Source organism: Amblyomma maculatum, chromosome 9, assembly GCF_055883805.1.
Source record: "Amblyomma maculatum isolate TAMU_Amacu chromosome 9, ASM5588380v1, whole genome shotgun sequence".
Taxonomy (NCBI): domain Eukaryota; kingdom Metazoa; phylum Arthropoda; class Arachnida; order Ixodida; family Ixodidae; genus Amblyomma; species Amblyomma maculatum.
This window is the reverse complement of record NC_139352.1, coordinates 105,565,909-105,581,070: the sequence shown is the minus strand read 5'-3', so window position 1 is coordinate 105,581,070 and position 15,162 is coordinate 105,565,909.

Genomic DNA, 15,162 nt, shown 5'->3' with positions numbered 1-15,162 from the left:
CGGGTCATGATCGATAAGGAAGAATGCGTAGAAGAATGAGCAACTTAGGCCTTTCTGAAACTTGAGCTCCTCTCTTTATTTGATCATGTTCCTGAACTTTTCATATTCTTTTTTTTTAATCTGACTGGCCATTTACAACTATTCGACATTCGTCAATATTTTCTCACCTGCTTTCATCGCACTAATTTCCTCGTATTCGCCTTGAAATGCGTTGAAAATACTAAGTACACAGACAGTGCTTCCCTGAGCTCTGGAATTAAACAAGCAAATTTTCTTTTAATGAGAATAACGTTTTTTGGATGTCCGGGTACAGAAACGAGCGGCAACCAATTTACGTTTTAAAGATCAAGGTATCAATATATAGGCTACAGCTATGTTGACGCCAGCAACACAGTCGACAGGGACGTTGGTCAGATACCTATTACTCAATATCGTCAAACTTCGCCTCCGCAGTCGAAATCTGTCTAGACAAATCGAACTGCTCGGCGGGTCTTTCTAATTAGATTATCACAATAAAACACTTCCCTATCTTGGAGCTCGAACGTCGGCCTTTTGCATACCAGGCGGGTACTTAACGCATAGTCCACGAAGGGCACTTGGTGCCAAGTGTGTCGGAGTATTCACCTGGTGAACTAATATTCGGAATGCTTAGTGACGCTACAGGAATAATTTAGAAATATTCAAGGAATTCAAACAAGGGAAATCTGGATTAAGAAGACAAGGCGTTGCAGAAACCATTGCTTCCACCTTTACGGAGAGGCTTGAATATCCTCTATTTTACAGTACCTCCGGAGTTTATGCGAATTGATGAAAAATTCAGGGGTCACTTTGACTGCCTAAAGTGGTGAGAGGCGAAAGCCCTTCTCGCGAAACTAGTACGAATTACCTCGAGGATCTTTTGATGTTCGTCCCGCTAAAGCCCCTAAGGGACTTTACGTTCCGCAGGCTGATGGCGGCACCCAGTAGCAGCTGTCGCAATTGCTCAGTCGATGCAGTAGTTGCAATGGCTGCTACTGGGTGCCGCCACCAGTCGTGCGGTGAGCAGTCGTGATTAATGATCGATATATACTTAACTATCATTGTTTCGGAATAAAATTAGGTAGGTACATTCAATAATACCACCACTACCACTCCTAATTATTAGTTGGGCCTCACTGGGGTTACTTAGCCGTCACGAAACGCGGACACTTCTGCTCACAGACACTTCCGTTCACAGACACTTTTGCACGGACACTTCCGTTCACGGGCGCGAACGATAAGGCTAATGCCTTATCGTTCGCCTCAATATTTCAGTCACCACTAGAAGAAAAGTAGGTATACCGTATGTGAACACCGGAACACTGTTATGTGTACTTGTGCGCAATGGCGTGTCAGCTGACTGCAGTTAAAGTGCCAATTATAAGCATACATAATCGGATACGATAGGGTGAGACGATTAGTTATAATCAAATGCTTGGAAAAAACATTTATTTTTGCTGGGTTTGGTTTGTGGGTTTTAACGTCCCTAAGCGACTGAAGATATGAGAGTAGCCGCAGTGGAAGGCGCCGGAAATTTCGACCATATGGAGTTTTTTAACGTACACTCGACATCCAAGAGCACACACGCGCTTTGCTTTTCACATCCAGTGAAATTGGGCGCCCGCGGCCGGTTTTCAATCGTGGACTCTTGGACTTTCGCGGACGTTCGTAGTGAATGATTGCCCTACTTATGCAAAGGATTCAGGGCAAAACTAAAGAAAGAAGATGGCTACGCGGCATGAAAGAGCCCTGAATAAGGGTAGAGAGCACCCCCTCCTACCATTGTTCAGTGCCTTACTTATGTACAGACAATCACAGCTACGAACATGAAAAGGCGATTCAGGAATATTGCTGGGCCGAATGCTCAGTCTCGTTGGCTGTAGATTACCTAAACAACACAAGTCACACTCGAGTATTTTGTTTCATTCTGTGGGTAGAAATATAGATGCTGAAACCAATTGCTGACGTTACACATGTGTGCTCGAACACCATTGTGGAAACAGATTTCTCTTATGGACGGCGTTGCGGGCGTGAGTGCGTGTGATAATCAGCAGAGCTGATGGAAACGTATTTACGTTGAGGCAGAGTAATTTGGGGGGGGGGGGGGTTCGAATACGGCTATCGCCATACAAGCAAGCTTTAGTAAAATCTGATGGAATAATAACGCTGCTGTAACACACTCGACTTGTGAAACCACTGTAGCGCCAAGTGACCCAAAATTTGAATGCTAAAGGCTTTCAGATTTATAGCAACAATGGTCCGCCTAATCTTCCTAAGCCACCTGCTATAAATGATCGACATTACGCCGTAATGTTAGAAGTATCATTAGCGTTGCGGCAGACGCCGTGGATTGGGTATAAGGCATTTGATACATTTATGCACAACTAGTTTCGTTGCTGGTGGGTAAAGAATATGCGCCGAAGTCTGCTTTGTGCAGCTTGTCTTCATGGCGAAGCACTGACCAATGAATATTGGGCTAAGTGCAAGGTTTAAATATCCACCTCAGTTTTGATTCTAATTCCAAAACATTGGAATAATCATTACACCTCGTACTGACAGCAAACATATCAGTCTCGATTTTAAATCATTGCGATTAATAATGATAACAGCCAGAAGTGAGGACCAAAAATGATAAATGTGCCCCAAGCATTACAATAAATATGTGAATAATTCTTAATGTGCCCTAAGCGTCGTCATGTGTTTTCACTTCTTGTCCCTTGCAGCCTTTTGAGGGGCAAAGATACATTCAGAAGACAGGCACTCAAAAATTTAATCCTAATCTGTCTCATTTTCAAAATACTGGAAAAAATAACGATAGAATACTGCAATGAAGAGCGGGAAAATAAGTCTGGATGTTGCAAACGCCTAGTGCACATTTCGTAAAATTTCCTCACCTGCGTATCTGGTCGCTGCTTCAGTTGTTTCTTCATTTTCTAGAAGGGCAGATGAAAATATTCTTAGAATTGATTGGTCCCCGTAATACGTTCTCACGATGTAGAATTTAGCCACTTCAACAAAGTGAGCGATGAACTTACTTAAACCGATTTCTCAGATTTAATAGGTTTCTGTATACACCTAGCTTTACTTTATATTGGCGCCAGCAGCCAACAGAACTTTGGAATGCGGTTCCGCATAAATGTGCCTTTCTTTGCACGGGAAATGTAAACAGACTGGCAGGAGCTCGAATATCCCCTTACATTTGTGAGCATAGATAAACATGGCCGGGTAAGTGCGTACTCAACCTATAAATTAAATACGCATGACACGTACGCAGTACAATAAATGGTACACCAGGTTAGCACATTGCACTGTTTTCTGGGTCGCGCTGACTTCGAACTTTCTAGAGTCAGATTTTACGATATGGCGTTAAACTGAGGGTACAATACTGGGATGTAGTACGGAAGGGGCCACCCCTCTACCCTTACCTCGCATGCATTGACAATAACACCGGATTGTTCAAAGTGTATATGTTCACGCGATTCGTTCGCAACAAATGTTGGAAGTTCAATGCCCTCCTTGTCGTCTCGTCTTGTCCTTGTCTCTTTGCGCTGCCATATGTTTGGTTTGTTCAAGACATGAAGAAACATGTCCAATTTAACACGTTAATCGACAGTTAGTTATCACAGTAGTTCTAAGGAATCTTCATCAACCAGCACTGAAACTGCAGCTTTTTTAGTAACAGGCATTTCCCCTCCCTTTACGCTACATCATCTTGAATGAAATGAGATTGCAGGCTTCGAATCAGTTAAGTAGCACTGCCCGCGTTTTGTTTTTTCAGACTTGCTTTTATCTGAGATCTTTTGTCATTTCAGCTCCTCTTTCACGTCGTTATGTTTTCCTTCCCTTTATTTTTGTTTCCCTTTTTTCTACAGTATACATTCTGTTAAAATTCTGTTTTAAAAATTCGGTTGGAGCAAGCGCTCGTGTCGTCTTTTAGCCTTCTGCGTCTCGTTTTTTCGAATAACGTTTAAAGCTTAGTCACCATTTTATATAGCGAATATCAAAGCGAACTTTCGCCCGTTTGTGTCCCCATCCATCAAGCGTTATCAGTAAATCTGCTGGCGTGACTCGGATTTTACTATGCTCATAATCCGTACTGGGCATGTCATAATTATTAGTGTATAACATCCCAAATTTTATTTCTTGTTAACCGTACGCTCGCTTCCACGTGGATAACTACTCAATTGTGAGCTTGAGCTGGCGTTGGTGAGAAAAGCGCTGCAGAATCAAGAACAGAGGGCCGAGTTTCGCGGGCTCTGAACATTACAATTTTAATGTGGTCACAATTCTTCGCTGCATTTTTCATCTATTCTCAGCGGAAAACGATGGTGTTGTTGCACACACGCAAATAAATACAGCGAGAAAATACTTCCACTTACCATGTTTTGTTGTTTCAAAAGCTTTCGGAATGGCTTGTTCAATCGTCGTTGAAGAGTCTTCACGAAAGAAAAAAAAAAGCAAGGTTGTTACAGATGAATTTGCACAGCGATCCTATATTATCACCTTAAAAGGATAATAAAATGCAGAACCTGTAAGGAAAGCTCAAAACACTGACATGTAACGAGCACCAAACTGACAGCTAGCGTAATGAACGTTTGTTAGGTGCCGAACTTCGCCAAAACAGATTGTATCCATTGCTTATATAGAAAATACGCCTATGGAGTCAGCGCGGCATCGCAGAGAGAATTCGAGAACGTTTGAGCACGGCCGCCTCAATGTGGGGGCTGGGTTGGAGGCGATCGAGGCGGCCGTGGTTGGAGAAACGCCTCCTACTCCGCGCTACGAATGACCATAGCCTTGCGCGCATTGGCTTCACCCCTTCTCCTCATCACTCAGCGGAGATAGTTACAGCCGCGACGGGAACTCTTCCGGCCAGAAGGTGCGGCTCGTCTCGAGAATTCTTCACATTCCCTATTCCCTTCCTCCCCCCCCCCCCCCCCTCTCCCTACCCTCAAGTCTACAGCGCCTAACAATGACGACGCGCGGCTCGGCGGGAGGAAGAAGGGACGCTAACCGAGTTAAAGTTACGTGTACGTGCGCGCCGGCTCTGGCGTTTTGAACCAGCCAATCAGTGTTAGAGTGAGTGTTGTTGCCAGTGTTGCAGTGCTCCTGCCCCGCTCACGGGGTCAACCATCTGTTTGCCAAGCCTGCGAGATCTGCGAGGGAGCGGCGCTCTTCTACAGGACAGCCACATCATGAACTCTCCAGAAGTCGGTCTGCGACAGTACCCGCTAAATAATTTGGTGTTTGTTGGATCGACTCTCTCGTGTATTCATCGGCGCTGTAAAGCCTCTGCTTTTTTTTTAAGCACACAGCGCAACAAACGGAGGAAATGCGAGTGAACGGGAACAGCGCTAACTATGAATTGGCAGTTGATAGTCAGCGCTGTTCCCGTCTACTCACTTGTCCTTCGTTTGTTGCGTTGTGTGTTTATAAAAATTCTGCACATACTAGCTCAACTCTCAGTTTTATTGCAGTTCCCCTCTGTTTATAGAGTCTCTTTAGTCTCATGCTTTGCATTGCCTTTCTGCGAACCTTATGTAAGCATTTATTAAATGTTAGTGTAAATTCCTTTACATCGCCTTTTGCCGAAGTATAAAGTTCGCTTTGTTTGTTAATTCTGACTCCGACCCTTGCTCTGGCTTGAACCGGCAAAAGCTGGGCACCAACCAGCCACCCGCTTTTGTCACAACAGGTAGTTGACTCCAGGAGGCTGACTCACTCTAAAGATATTTAGGAGTGAGGGCACGAAGAATGGCACACGATTAATAACATTTAAACATTAGCGATTGACAACAGGACACCCAATCATTTTTCAAAAAGCGTATAGGAGTCGTGTTTAACTTACCATCATTCGAGCACATCGGGCAGGTTAGGATAAGCCAGGAGATAAAGAGTAGTAGGAGGAGGAGCAGAAGGCAGCAGAGGGCCTTGAGTGCAGTTTTTTTCTTCCTGCATACGAATAGGGGAGATATTGCAGGAAATTTGCTGCACGGTTATTTATACGCGCCTACAAAGATTAATTTACAAAGGCAGCCTTACGTCGCTTGACGAAAGTCACTTTAATTTAATTACTTTTACGGTAATTTGTAATCTAATGAATTACTGTTTCGGATTAATAATTTAGTAATGTAATGAATTACTTTTTGATAGTAATTTCGCCGCAAAAGTAATTCCTTTCAAAATTACTTTTACTAAAGTGCTGCACTACTCCTTCAGTAGACAACAAAGTAGAGTGCCGCGAAAGCAGGAACGACATGCAGCAAGCTGAAGCCAGCGTAACGGTCGGCAAAAGGAGACAAAATTGAGCAGAACAGTGCGTCTGAAACCTCGTTTGTAACAGGGTCACTTAGTGCGGCTATCCCATAGCAACCATTCTCCAAGCAGCAGAATACAAGGCGTCAAGGGAATGCCGAAGGTAGAGATGGTGCAAGCAGGCTGGAGTTGAAAACTAGTTGAGAGCGCGGCGCAGTAGCACTTGTGCGTCGGCTAGGGCACAGTGGTGCCTGGTTACGCTCGTCGCCACGGGCCGAGGGAGGATTGGGACGGGTGTAGATAGGCGGAAGGGCCCATAGTGTCAGCCACCGTGGCTTGAGCATTACTGAGAAGTGAGCATAAGGTGCCGATGTCGATTCTCGGTACTGCGGAAGCAATAAATAACCTAGCTTCTTCGGCCCTTCAAATGGCGGAAACAGCTCCGGGCCAGCCAGACTCTGGGTTCGCCGTTCATTTCAAGACCGTTCACCTTGGTTCTGGTTTTGTTGTTGTTTTCTTTTTTTTTTTTTTTTTTGCGGTTGTCTTGTTTTTGTAAGTGCAAGTGGTGTGGGAAAGAAGGCAGGAATTGCTCTCTGGGACGAAATTTGGCGGAAATACGAAAGAATGCGAGTTCTTCGCATCTGGAGAACAAGTTGTTATTTTGTTTACTAGCTTTACTTAGTTTTTGCATGGATGTAAAGTCGAAAAATTTAAAAGTAATTGAGTTACTAAGTAGAAGTAGTTGTAATGTATATTCCTTATTTTGGGAACTTTAATGAGTAATGTAATTTAATTACTTTTCTGCGATTTTTCAGCAAAGTAGTTAGTAATGCAATTTAATTCCTTTTCAAAAGTAATTTTGTCACGTATGTCGGAAACATAGGAAGCATTACTGAAGGATTCATCACAGCAAACGTGGAGCGGCCACAAACTGCTCGTGCGTTTGCAAAGTTAGTATTACACCATGTTCGGAAACGTATCTTAAGGACCCTCCACATGACCACCATTTATTGTGTTATTTATTTCGCTTCTGGTCATACCTTGCTTTCACTGATGTCTTCCATCACATCTGATAAACCTCTACTTTGAGACATTCATCCTGAGATACTTTGTTGGGCGAGTTATTACTTATTCATTATTAATTTAAACAGCACGAACACGAAGGCAAAGGACAAGATAAAAGAAAGCCACAGTACAAGCGCTTGCACTGTGGCTTTCTTTTATCTTGTCCTTTGTCTTCGTGTTCGCGCTGTTTAAATTATTAATGAATTCATCCTGAGGTCTGCACGATGCAACAGCAGCTATCAAGGAGGTGATTGTGGAGGTCTTTGGAAAGAAGTTTTGCACATGTGGGTTTTTAACTCGCATAGACGTTCCAAAAGAGCCTGTCTTCTCATAACATGCTTTGTCACCTCTTAGCCCAGAGACGGCTTGCAATTTGACACCATCGAAACTGATTTGCTGTGGCTGATATTGCGTCCGTAATCGACTACCCTTACTACTTAGCCACCGCGACAGTGTTAAAAGATATCTGCTATTGCTTCAACATCCTCTGACTGGTATTTCAGTTATCCCATCTTATTCCTCGGCGGAGTTTTTTTTTTTTTTTCTGTATGTCTTGGCGTTGCCTGTATTCATTGTCATCCGTTCAAGATTCACTTATTCAATGCTTATGCTCCAAGTTAAATACATTCTGTATGGGAATGCAACCAGGGTGCTGTAGTTGTCACTCAGACGTCATAACATTAAAGGGCTCTACTTATCTGTTTTCTTATAAATAATTCCTTATATTTAGTGACTAATCCGACCGGCTTAGTTTAGTTCGATAACTTCCCACCTCAGTACAATACGATGGACTATTAAGGTATTACAGAGGTTTTAATGTCTTATTTAAGTCTTAAGCCTTGGGTAAATAACTGCGACAACCCCGCAGCGGTAACCAAGTAGCCGATCGACTGCAGAACCCTGAACCTCCAGCTTTATCGGGCAGCAGCGGCCCTTTTCTGACACCCTTTTCATAGAGGCACAACTGTTGCTACCTGCGTAGTGTGGGGCGTCAAAATACGTTACAGAACCAGCGTTAGCGCCCTATGCACGTCCCTAACAGAACCACGCTTTCAGGCCAACTATAAAGGACTAAGGTAAAATAGGCAATCCCGCCAGAATAAACTACAGGATTATTTCAAGGCAAAGTTGTCGGAGCTAGTTTGTTTACTTACTCCTCTGCTGAAAGAAGAAACCAAAACAATTTTGCTGATACCATGCGTATTCTTCACACATGAAAGTTAGCTGCTGATACTCATCATGCCTATAGACATTTAGGATGAAGCCTAACCGGCATTCATTGTATTTTGATTTTAATAAAGCGTAGATTGCTTGAGAGTACCACCGCTAACCACTCCATTCATGCGTACTGGCGTGCCCAGAAAACTTACAAGGCACCTGTGGCAAGCTTATTTGAAACACCGCTACACTACGCAAATGGGAAATGCAGCTTAAGGAGACGGGCGAATACTTAAGCATTATATATTTTAACATGCATAGCCCTTTATTTTTGTATAAAGTTGCTTTCCAGCGCTTAGCTTGAAATGATCATAAAAATTAGAGGTAATAACAGTTGTTTAAATGTATTAAATGTTTCAATGTTTTAGGTCATCGAGGAATCTGCGAAACCGTTCTTAGGGCAGGACGGACAAGAAATGCAAACAATGGTAAGAGTTCAGAAAAACTCTGAAAAGACTCAGGTCGCTCACCCTTTTCCTCCTTTGGGTCTACAATCCGCAGAAATAAACAAAATCAAAACACGAACGTGTAAGTTGATTACCATATGAACACTGGCCTTAAAAGTGAACCTAAATTTTATATTAAGGCCTTTGCTCTTAATGTCGTGGTAGCGTCTGTTACGCTCTCCTGCGCGCTCAAACTCTTTGTGGACAACCTTACAGGTATTGTACAGTCTGTATCGTAGGGCAAGGACGTACTCGTACATAGTTCGCAACTCGTCAGAGATTGTTGCGTTAGTCCCAAGCTCTCTAAATACAGCCAGAGATCCACGCACATTTCGCCCATATAACAGTTCGAATGAGGAAAAGCCGAAGCTTTTTTGGGGTACTTTTCTGTATGCGAACAGGAATTTGGACGTAGCTAAAGCTTCTGCGCCTAGCAATGCAATCCTGGACATACACAATGCAAAATATGACACTAAATGTAATGTGTGTTAACCACTGTCTACAATGTCGCAGCTTGCGACAATCCTCAAGCTCCAACTGAAGTGCTGAACAATAACGCCCATTCACCGCACGTTTCTGTGTACAGGCGCACAATGTAGACATTCCCTCTCAAGTATATAGGTAAATTTTTAAACTATATAAATTAAATTATTACAGCTAAATAAGTGCTTCAATTCTGTTTTCACACTAGAGGTTCGCCTTTCAATGCGCCTATTCGTAGCAAGAATAAAGCTCAATGAAAACGCTAAGCCATTCACGGCTAATGGGATGCGAGACAAAAAGCTTGCGCAAATTGTTTTGTTTCATTTCATTTATTTACTTCCCATAACTTCAATTAGATAATGCGTTGAAAACACCGCTCAGGGAAGCTTGAAATACCAAGCACGCCGGGTTACATTTGGCAGCAAAAGAAACCGTATTTGCCTTTAGCGCGGACAGAAACTAACCAGCAATAGAAATAATTTCCAGAAACGTATTAAAAATGTTTTCCACAATATACAGTACCAAAGAAAAACAAAAAGGAGTTCGCTAGAATACATACAAAGCAATTAACTTCAAGCTAAATGATGTTATACGTGAACGTTATACATGGAAGGAGGAGGAAAGGCAGGGAGGTTAACCTGTTAAGTTGAGCAAAAGAGGAAAATAAAGCGACAGCCTCTGAAAACACATGTACACACCGCATGCACGAAGAGTCGTTGCCACGAAAGCATCTTTCTCACGGGTTTCAGCGATGATTGAGTATATAAACATCCTGAGCGTGGAAATTGTTCGGGAGTAGTTGTAATGTATTTGACATGCTTTGCAAACCACAGTTGGTTCTACTATTCGTACTTTCAAGAGTTCAGGTTTGCGTCGTCGGTAGAGAAGCACGTTGTGTGCTACTACTAAGATTTATGCTACTAAGATGTTTTTAAATTTTCGCTTACATATCTCCAAGAGTTTCACCTCATGACTAAAACATTCGTACCATCTCATATATTTCTAACAAACGAGATATGTGAACCCTAAACTCCAGCTTGCAAATAAAGCGCAATGCATGCCCTCTGAATAAAACGGCTTTTTAATGTGTGTATTCATTTTTAAATGATTATAGATAAATCTGGACTGCATAGGATTTAATGCATTTTCGGTTGTGCTATCTGTTCCGCAGATTAAAATGAAAAGACCAGCGCACGTCCTCGGCTAAGGTACGAACTCAGTACTATTAGAAGTAGCCACAATGTCATTAACGTACAACTTAAAAAGAGGTCCCAAGGTGCTGCCCAGTGGAGCACTAGCACTTATCTGTCTAAGGGAAAATCGAAAGTTCTTTACGGCAACATACTGTGAATGGTATGCAAGGCAACAGGTAAATAATGAGCGAATGGGTCCCCAGATGTCTTGGCAGCATTGCCTAAATCAGCTGCCTCTATGATGACATTTAATTAGCCTTTCTTGGGTGTTCTTAGTTATGTTGGTCTTGAAATATTTAATGGACAGCAGCACATGTTAGCTTGCTACAACAAAACCTTCTTTAGCTTCGCTCCTACCACATGAAACCCATATCGGTATTCAGAGAAACAGTGACGACACGTACTATGTCACGCATATATGCAGAGCGTCAATTACGTTACTCCATCTTCAGCGAACTTTGAAAGGCCAACTATTTCTGGCTTGAACCTCTATTGTAATACATGATATTTTTAAAGGGGCAGGCGTCTCGCACTTTGTTTCTAATTATTCAGCAAAACTCCAAGATAAGCAGATGTGGCCTCCTATCGTAGGTCGGACATTAGATATGTCATATTCGATTACAAGACACGTATTGAACTTAATGTATTGAAAGCGTTCAGATGCCTTTTTTACATTGGATATTTTAGTTCTATTGCCAAAAAGCAAAAAAATAAAAAGGCAGAGCCATCTCTAGTGGCAATGGCCAACTCTTTCGCAATATCAATTATCTATTAATGATCAAAACGGAGGCCATTGGCCAAGCTTAATTTTTCGTATGTACGTTCGACACTATGACCTACACATGTCCTTCTTGCTTTGCAGCACACCTGCACAGACTGCATCTAAGGATAATGCGTGGTTTCAAGCGGTAACATCTAACGAATAATTTTCACCGCGTATAAAACACAAAAGACACGTCTGTTGCACTTTTCCTGCACGGAATGATAAAGCATACATTGTGTACAGCCTTCTCCGCACCCAACGCAACTGTCAATATTGGTGCACAAGCTACTGTACATTCTCGAGGAAAGATATTTATTACGCACTTCATTTTATCACGTCTGTATTCACATTATATGGGGAGCATGCCATTCGGCAGATGGAACCGATTTCGTCTAAAAATAAGTTGTGAAAGCTCTATACAGAGCTTTGCCTTTCAAGCTTAAGAAGTACTTTGCACGCACTACTTGTTCCTTCTTCCGCCGATCTTTTCTCGGCGCCCATTGAGTTAAATAATATTAGGAAGATGTTTGATTTCGTAAAATTATATCAATTTCAGGCCTTACTAAACTGCCTGCACAGACTAAAACCTTGAATTATCTCATATCCATATATCCCATTGTAGGAGATAGCTACTGCTTAAATTATTGATATTTGAAGGAAAATTTTGAAACCTCAAGAATCCTACAATATCCTTTGTTTCTGAATTTCATTTACAGATTCTAAGTAATTGACAATTGCCACGAACATTTCCGTCACATTATGTGCATGTTGTATAATACAATGAAATCTAATGGGTAACTTCTATGGCTAATTAAGCGACCATATAACCAAATCGTCTGCCGTTGTCATGTTTAGAGGAGCTCGCATATTAGCCTTTGTCACATAAGCGCACAGTGTAAACAGCACTTCAGTTGAAAGGTATACGGTTTTGAGTAAAAAATGCCATCACAGAAAACAAATCATGAAAAATAGCGGGGACAGTACTTTCCCGCCCACTTAAGTGGAACAAGATGCTCTTGTACAGATGTGCAATTCCATGTACTAGCGGTATCCAGAGCATAGCAATACTCTGAAGGCATTCAGAGCATACTTTTACCCGACCCAGTGGCATCCACTCCGTTTGGTGTTGCTGGCTCCGTGACACGAAATAACCGACAAGCAACATGATGCTTTTCTAAGCGGCAATAACATCGGTACGATAAAAAATTGTGAACTGTCAGTGTCACCATACCCCAGAGCGTAACATTTGTGAAAACATTTGTAAAAAAATAAGATGGAAAGGGGCGTCAAAGCCACAGTTTCCGGAACAGTCAATAAATACTAGCACCATGACATGCAATTGAACAAGCGCGGCTTTTACATATCACCGAAGTGTTATACATACCGCTAGTATTCTTGGCCGGTGCAGGCGCTGAACAGCAAGAAGTGAGAGATATAACAAAAACAGGTATAAGGAACATTACGTTCGAGAATATTATCGCTACTTAGAGGGCCCTAATAACGACCGTGATATAAAAGAAATGCTTGACGGCCTTATATTTACTCGCACCACGAATGAGCCGAGGTGAGTATTGCATCAAAAGTACCTTTGAAGGGTTGCACTGGTCAAAATACGAGCTAAGCAACTATATTGGCTTAAAGGAGCAAATGCGTACCCTTTCGAGCACTCGTCATGACGCACTGCTCGGTTTATAGGAGGTTTCGTGACTGTCGCTTGCAAAGAGATACTGTTGCAATCCCTAAACCTTTCTTATCGTGTCTGAAATGGCAGTGCATTTCACAGTAAATTGAAGTCATATTCGTATCTAAAACATAGGAATATATAGCCATTAGAGGTTAAAAATGAAAGAGGTTTTGATTTATGTTATATACAGTGGTTCTCTACACGCCTCTTTTCATTCTCGTTGAGCGCGTAATGCAGAAAAACTTTTAACTGCTACATATTCAACTCCTATTGTCCGTTGTTGCGAGTGTAAGAAGGAGGAAAAGGAAATGCACGGGACTCTCAACTGGCTGTAGTAGACTCATCACGGCTGCTTCGTAGGGAGAGAGGAGAATTAAAGATATGAGGAAGAAAAGAAGAAACAAGGACATATGCCGCAACACATGCCCAGCACCGGATCCACCGGACCCACTATCCATCAAACGTCTTCCATTGTTTCTGGTTCAAGGTTCATCCCACAGAAGGACCTAGGACAACCATAAGCGCTCTAGTCAGGCTCAGAAAGAGTTTTAAAAATTATCGTGTCTTGTTTGAGAGCGCAGCTCTTTAGCGCCAGTTCCCCCATTTCGCGTCGTTCCCGTTATTCCTCGCAACCAGCTTCGCAGCCAGGGCAGCATGCAGCTGTAGCTTCGCGAGCTCCTGGCGCTATTTCTTTCACACAGCAGCATCCGTTCGCCATTGCCGTTCGCGCGGCCAATGTTCCTCTATCGCCACCGCCGAGAGTGTAATTGTACATACATGGCTTGCTGAAATTCTTTGCCTCACTCTATCGAAAACATTAAACAGCTGGCGAGCTGCTCTCAAATTTCGCAATAGGAAGTAACATTTTCATCGGCAAATTGTTTGCTATGCATCACAAGAAATAATAATTCCCAGACTACGGCAGAATCTGTACTGGAGAAATGCATAAGCCTAAGCATTGCTTATTGTCCGCGTGAGGTGTCAGCGAGATTTCTGAGTGACAGACACTGCGCCTTTCTGTCCTGTAAACCAATTATTGAACTCCGTAGCCCTCCACTACGGCTCCTCTTTCTCTCTTTCCACTTTCATTCCCACCTTCCTCCCTTCCGTTACGGCGCGGTTCGGGTGTCCACAGAGCAAGTGTGACAGTTACTGCGCCTTTCCCTTCCTGTGAACCAATTTATTTATTAACTCTGGTGAACATTGGTGCGTTCAACGGAAGGCTGGTTGTGTTCAACAAAGGACGCACGATGCACAATGTACCTTCTGCAGCAGCAACGCTCAGGCTTTCGTAATTGTCCACTGCTGATACGGCAGTAGTTACGTAACCTTTAGTACCGCAGCACAAATGCAATGTGTGGTTTCGAAGCAAGGACGCCTGATTAGCCGAGCAATATAGCGTTTAATAACTAAGACAGAGGAAACAATCCTGTGAAACGCCCTGCTGCTGCACGATGTTTGCTGATTAACAGAGGTAAACCGTCTGTATTTTTCGCATTCATAGCTTTTGTAGCAGAAGATACACTACGCTTGTCAGCAGCACATTTCGCACTGCGTAAAGAGAGGCCATTAGTGCGCATGCCCGGAAATCGGAGAGGTGCAACTGGTGCGCTGCTCATGACATCAGAGAACGCGGCCGCAGCGGCGGCGTGACCACTCCACTGCCGACGCCCGAACAGTGAGAAGAATGCCTTGCCAAGCGCAAGCCCAGACACCAAGGCGCATAGCACAAAATAATAATAATAATAATAATAATAATAATTCGTTCACAGGAAGGGAAAGGTGCAGCACTTGTCACCCATGCTTCTGTGGACACCTGTACCGCGCTGTAATAGTTACTGTGGCTATAGCAAGAAGGAAAAGAAAATGCACGGGCCTACTACTGGCCCTGTAGCTGAGCCACCTTTTCATTGATTTGATTGCTTTATAGGAAGGGAAAGACGCAGTAACTGTCTCGCTTGTTTTCTGTGGACACCTCAACCGCGCCGTAAGGGAAGGGAGGAAGTTGGGAGGGCTACGGAGTAATTTCGACCACCT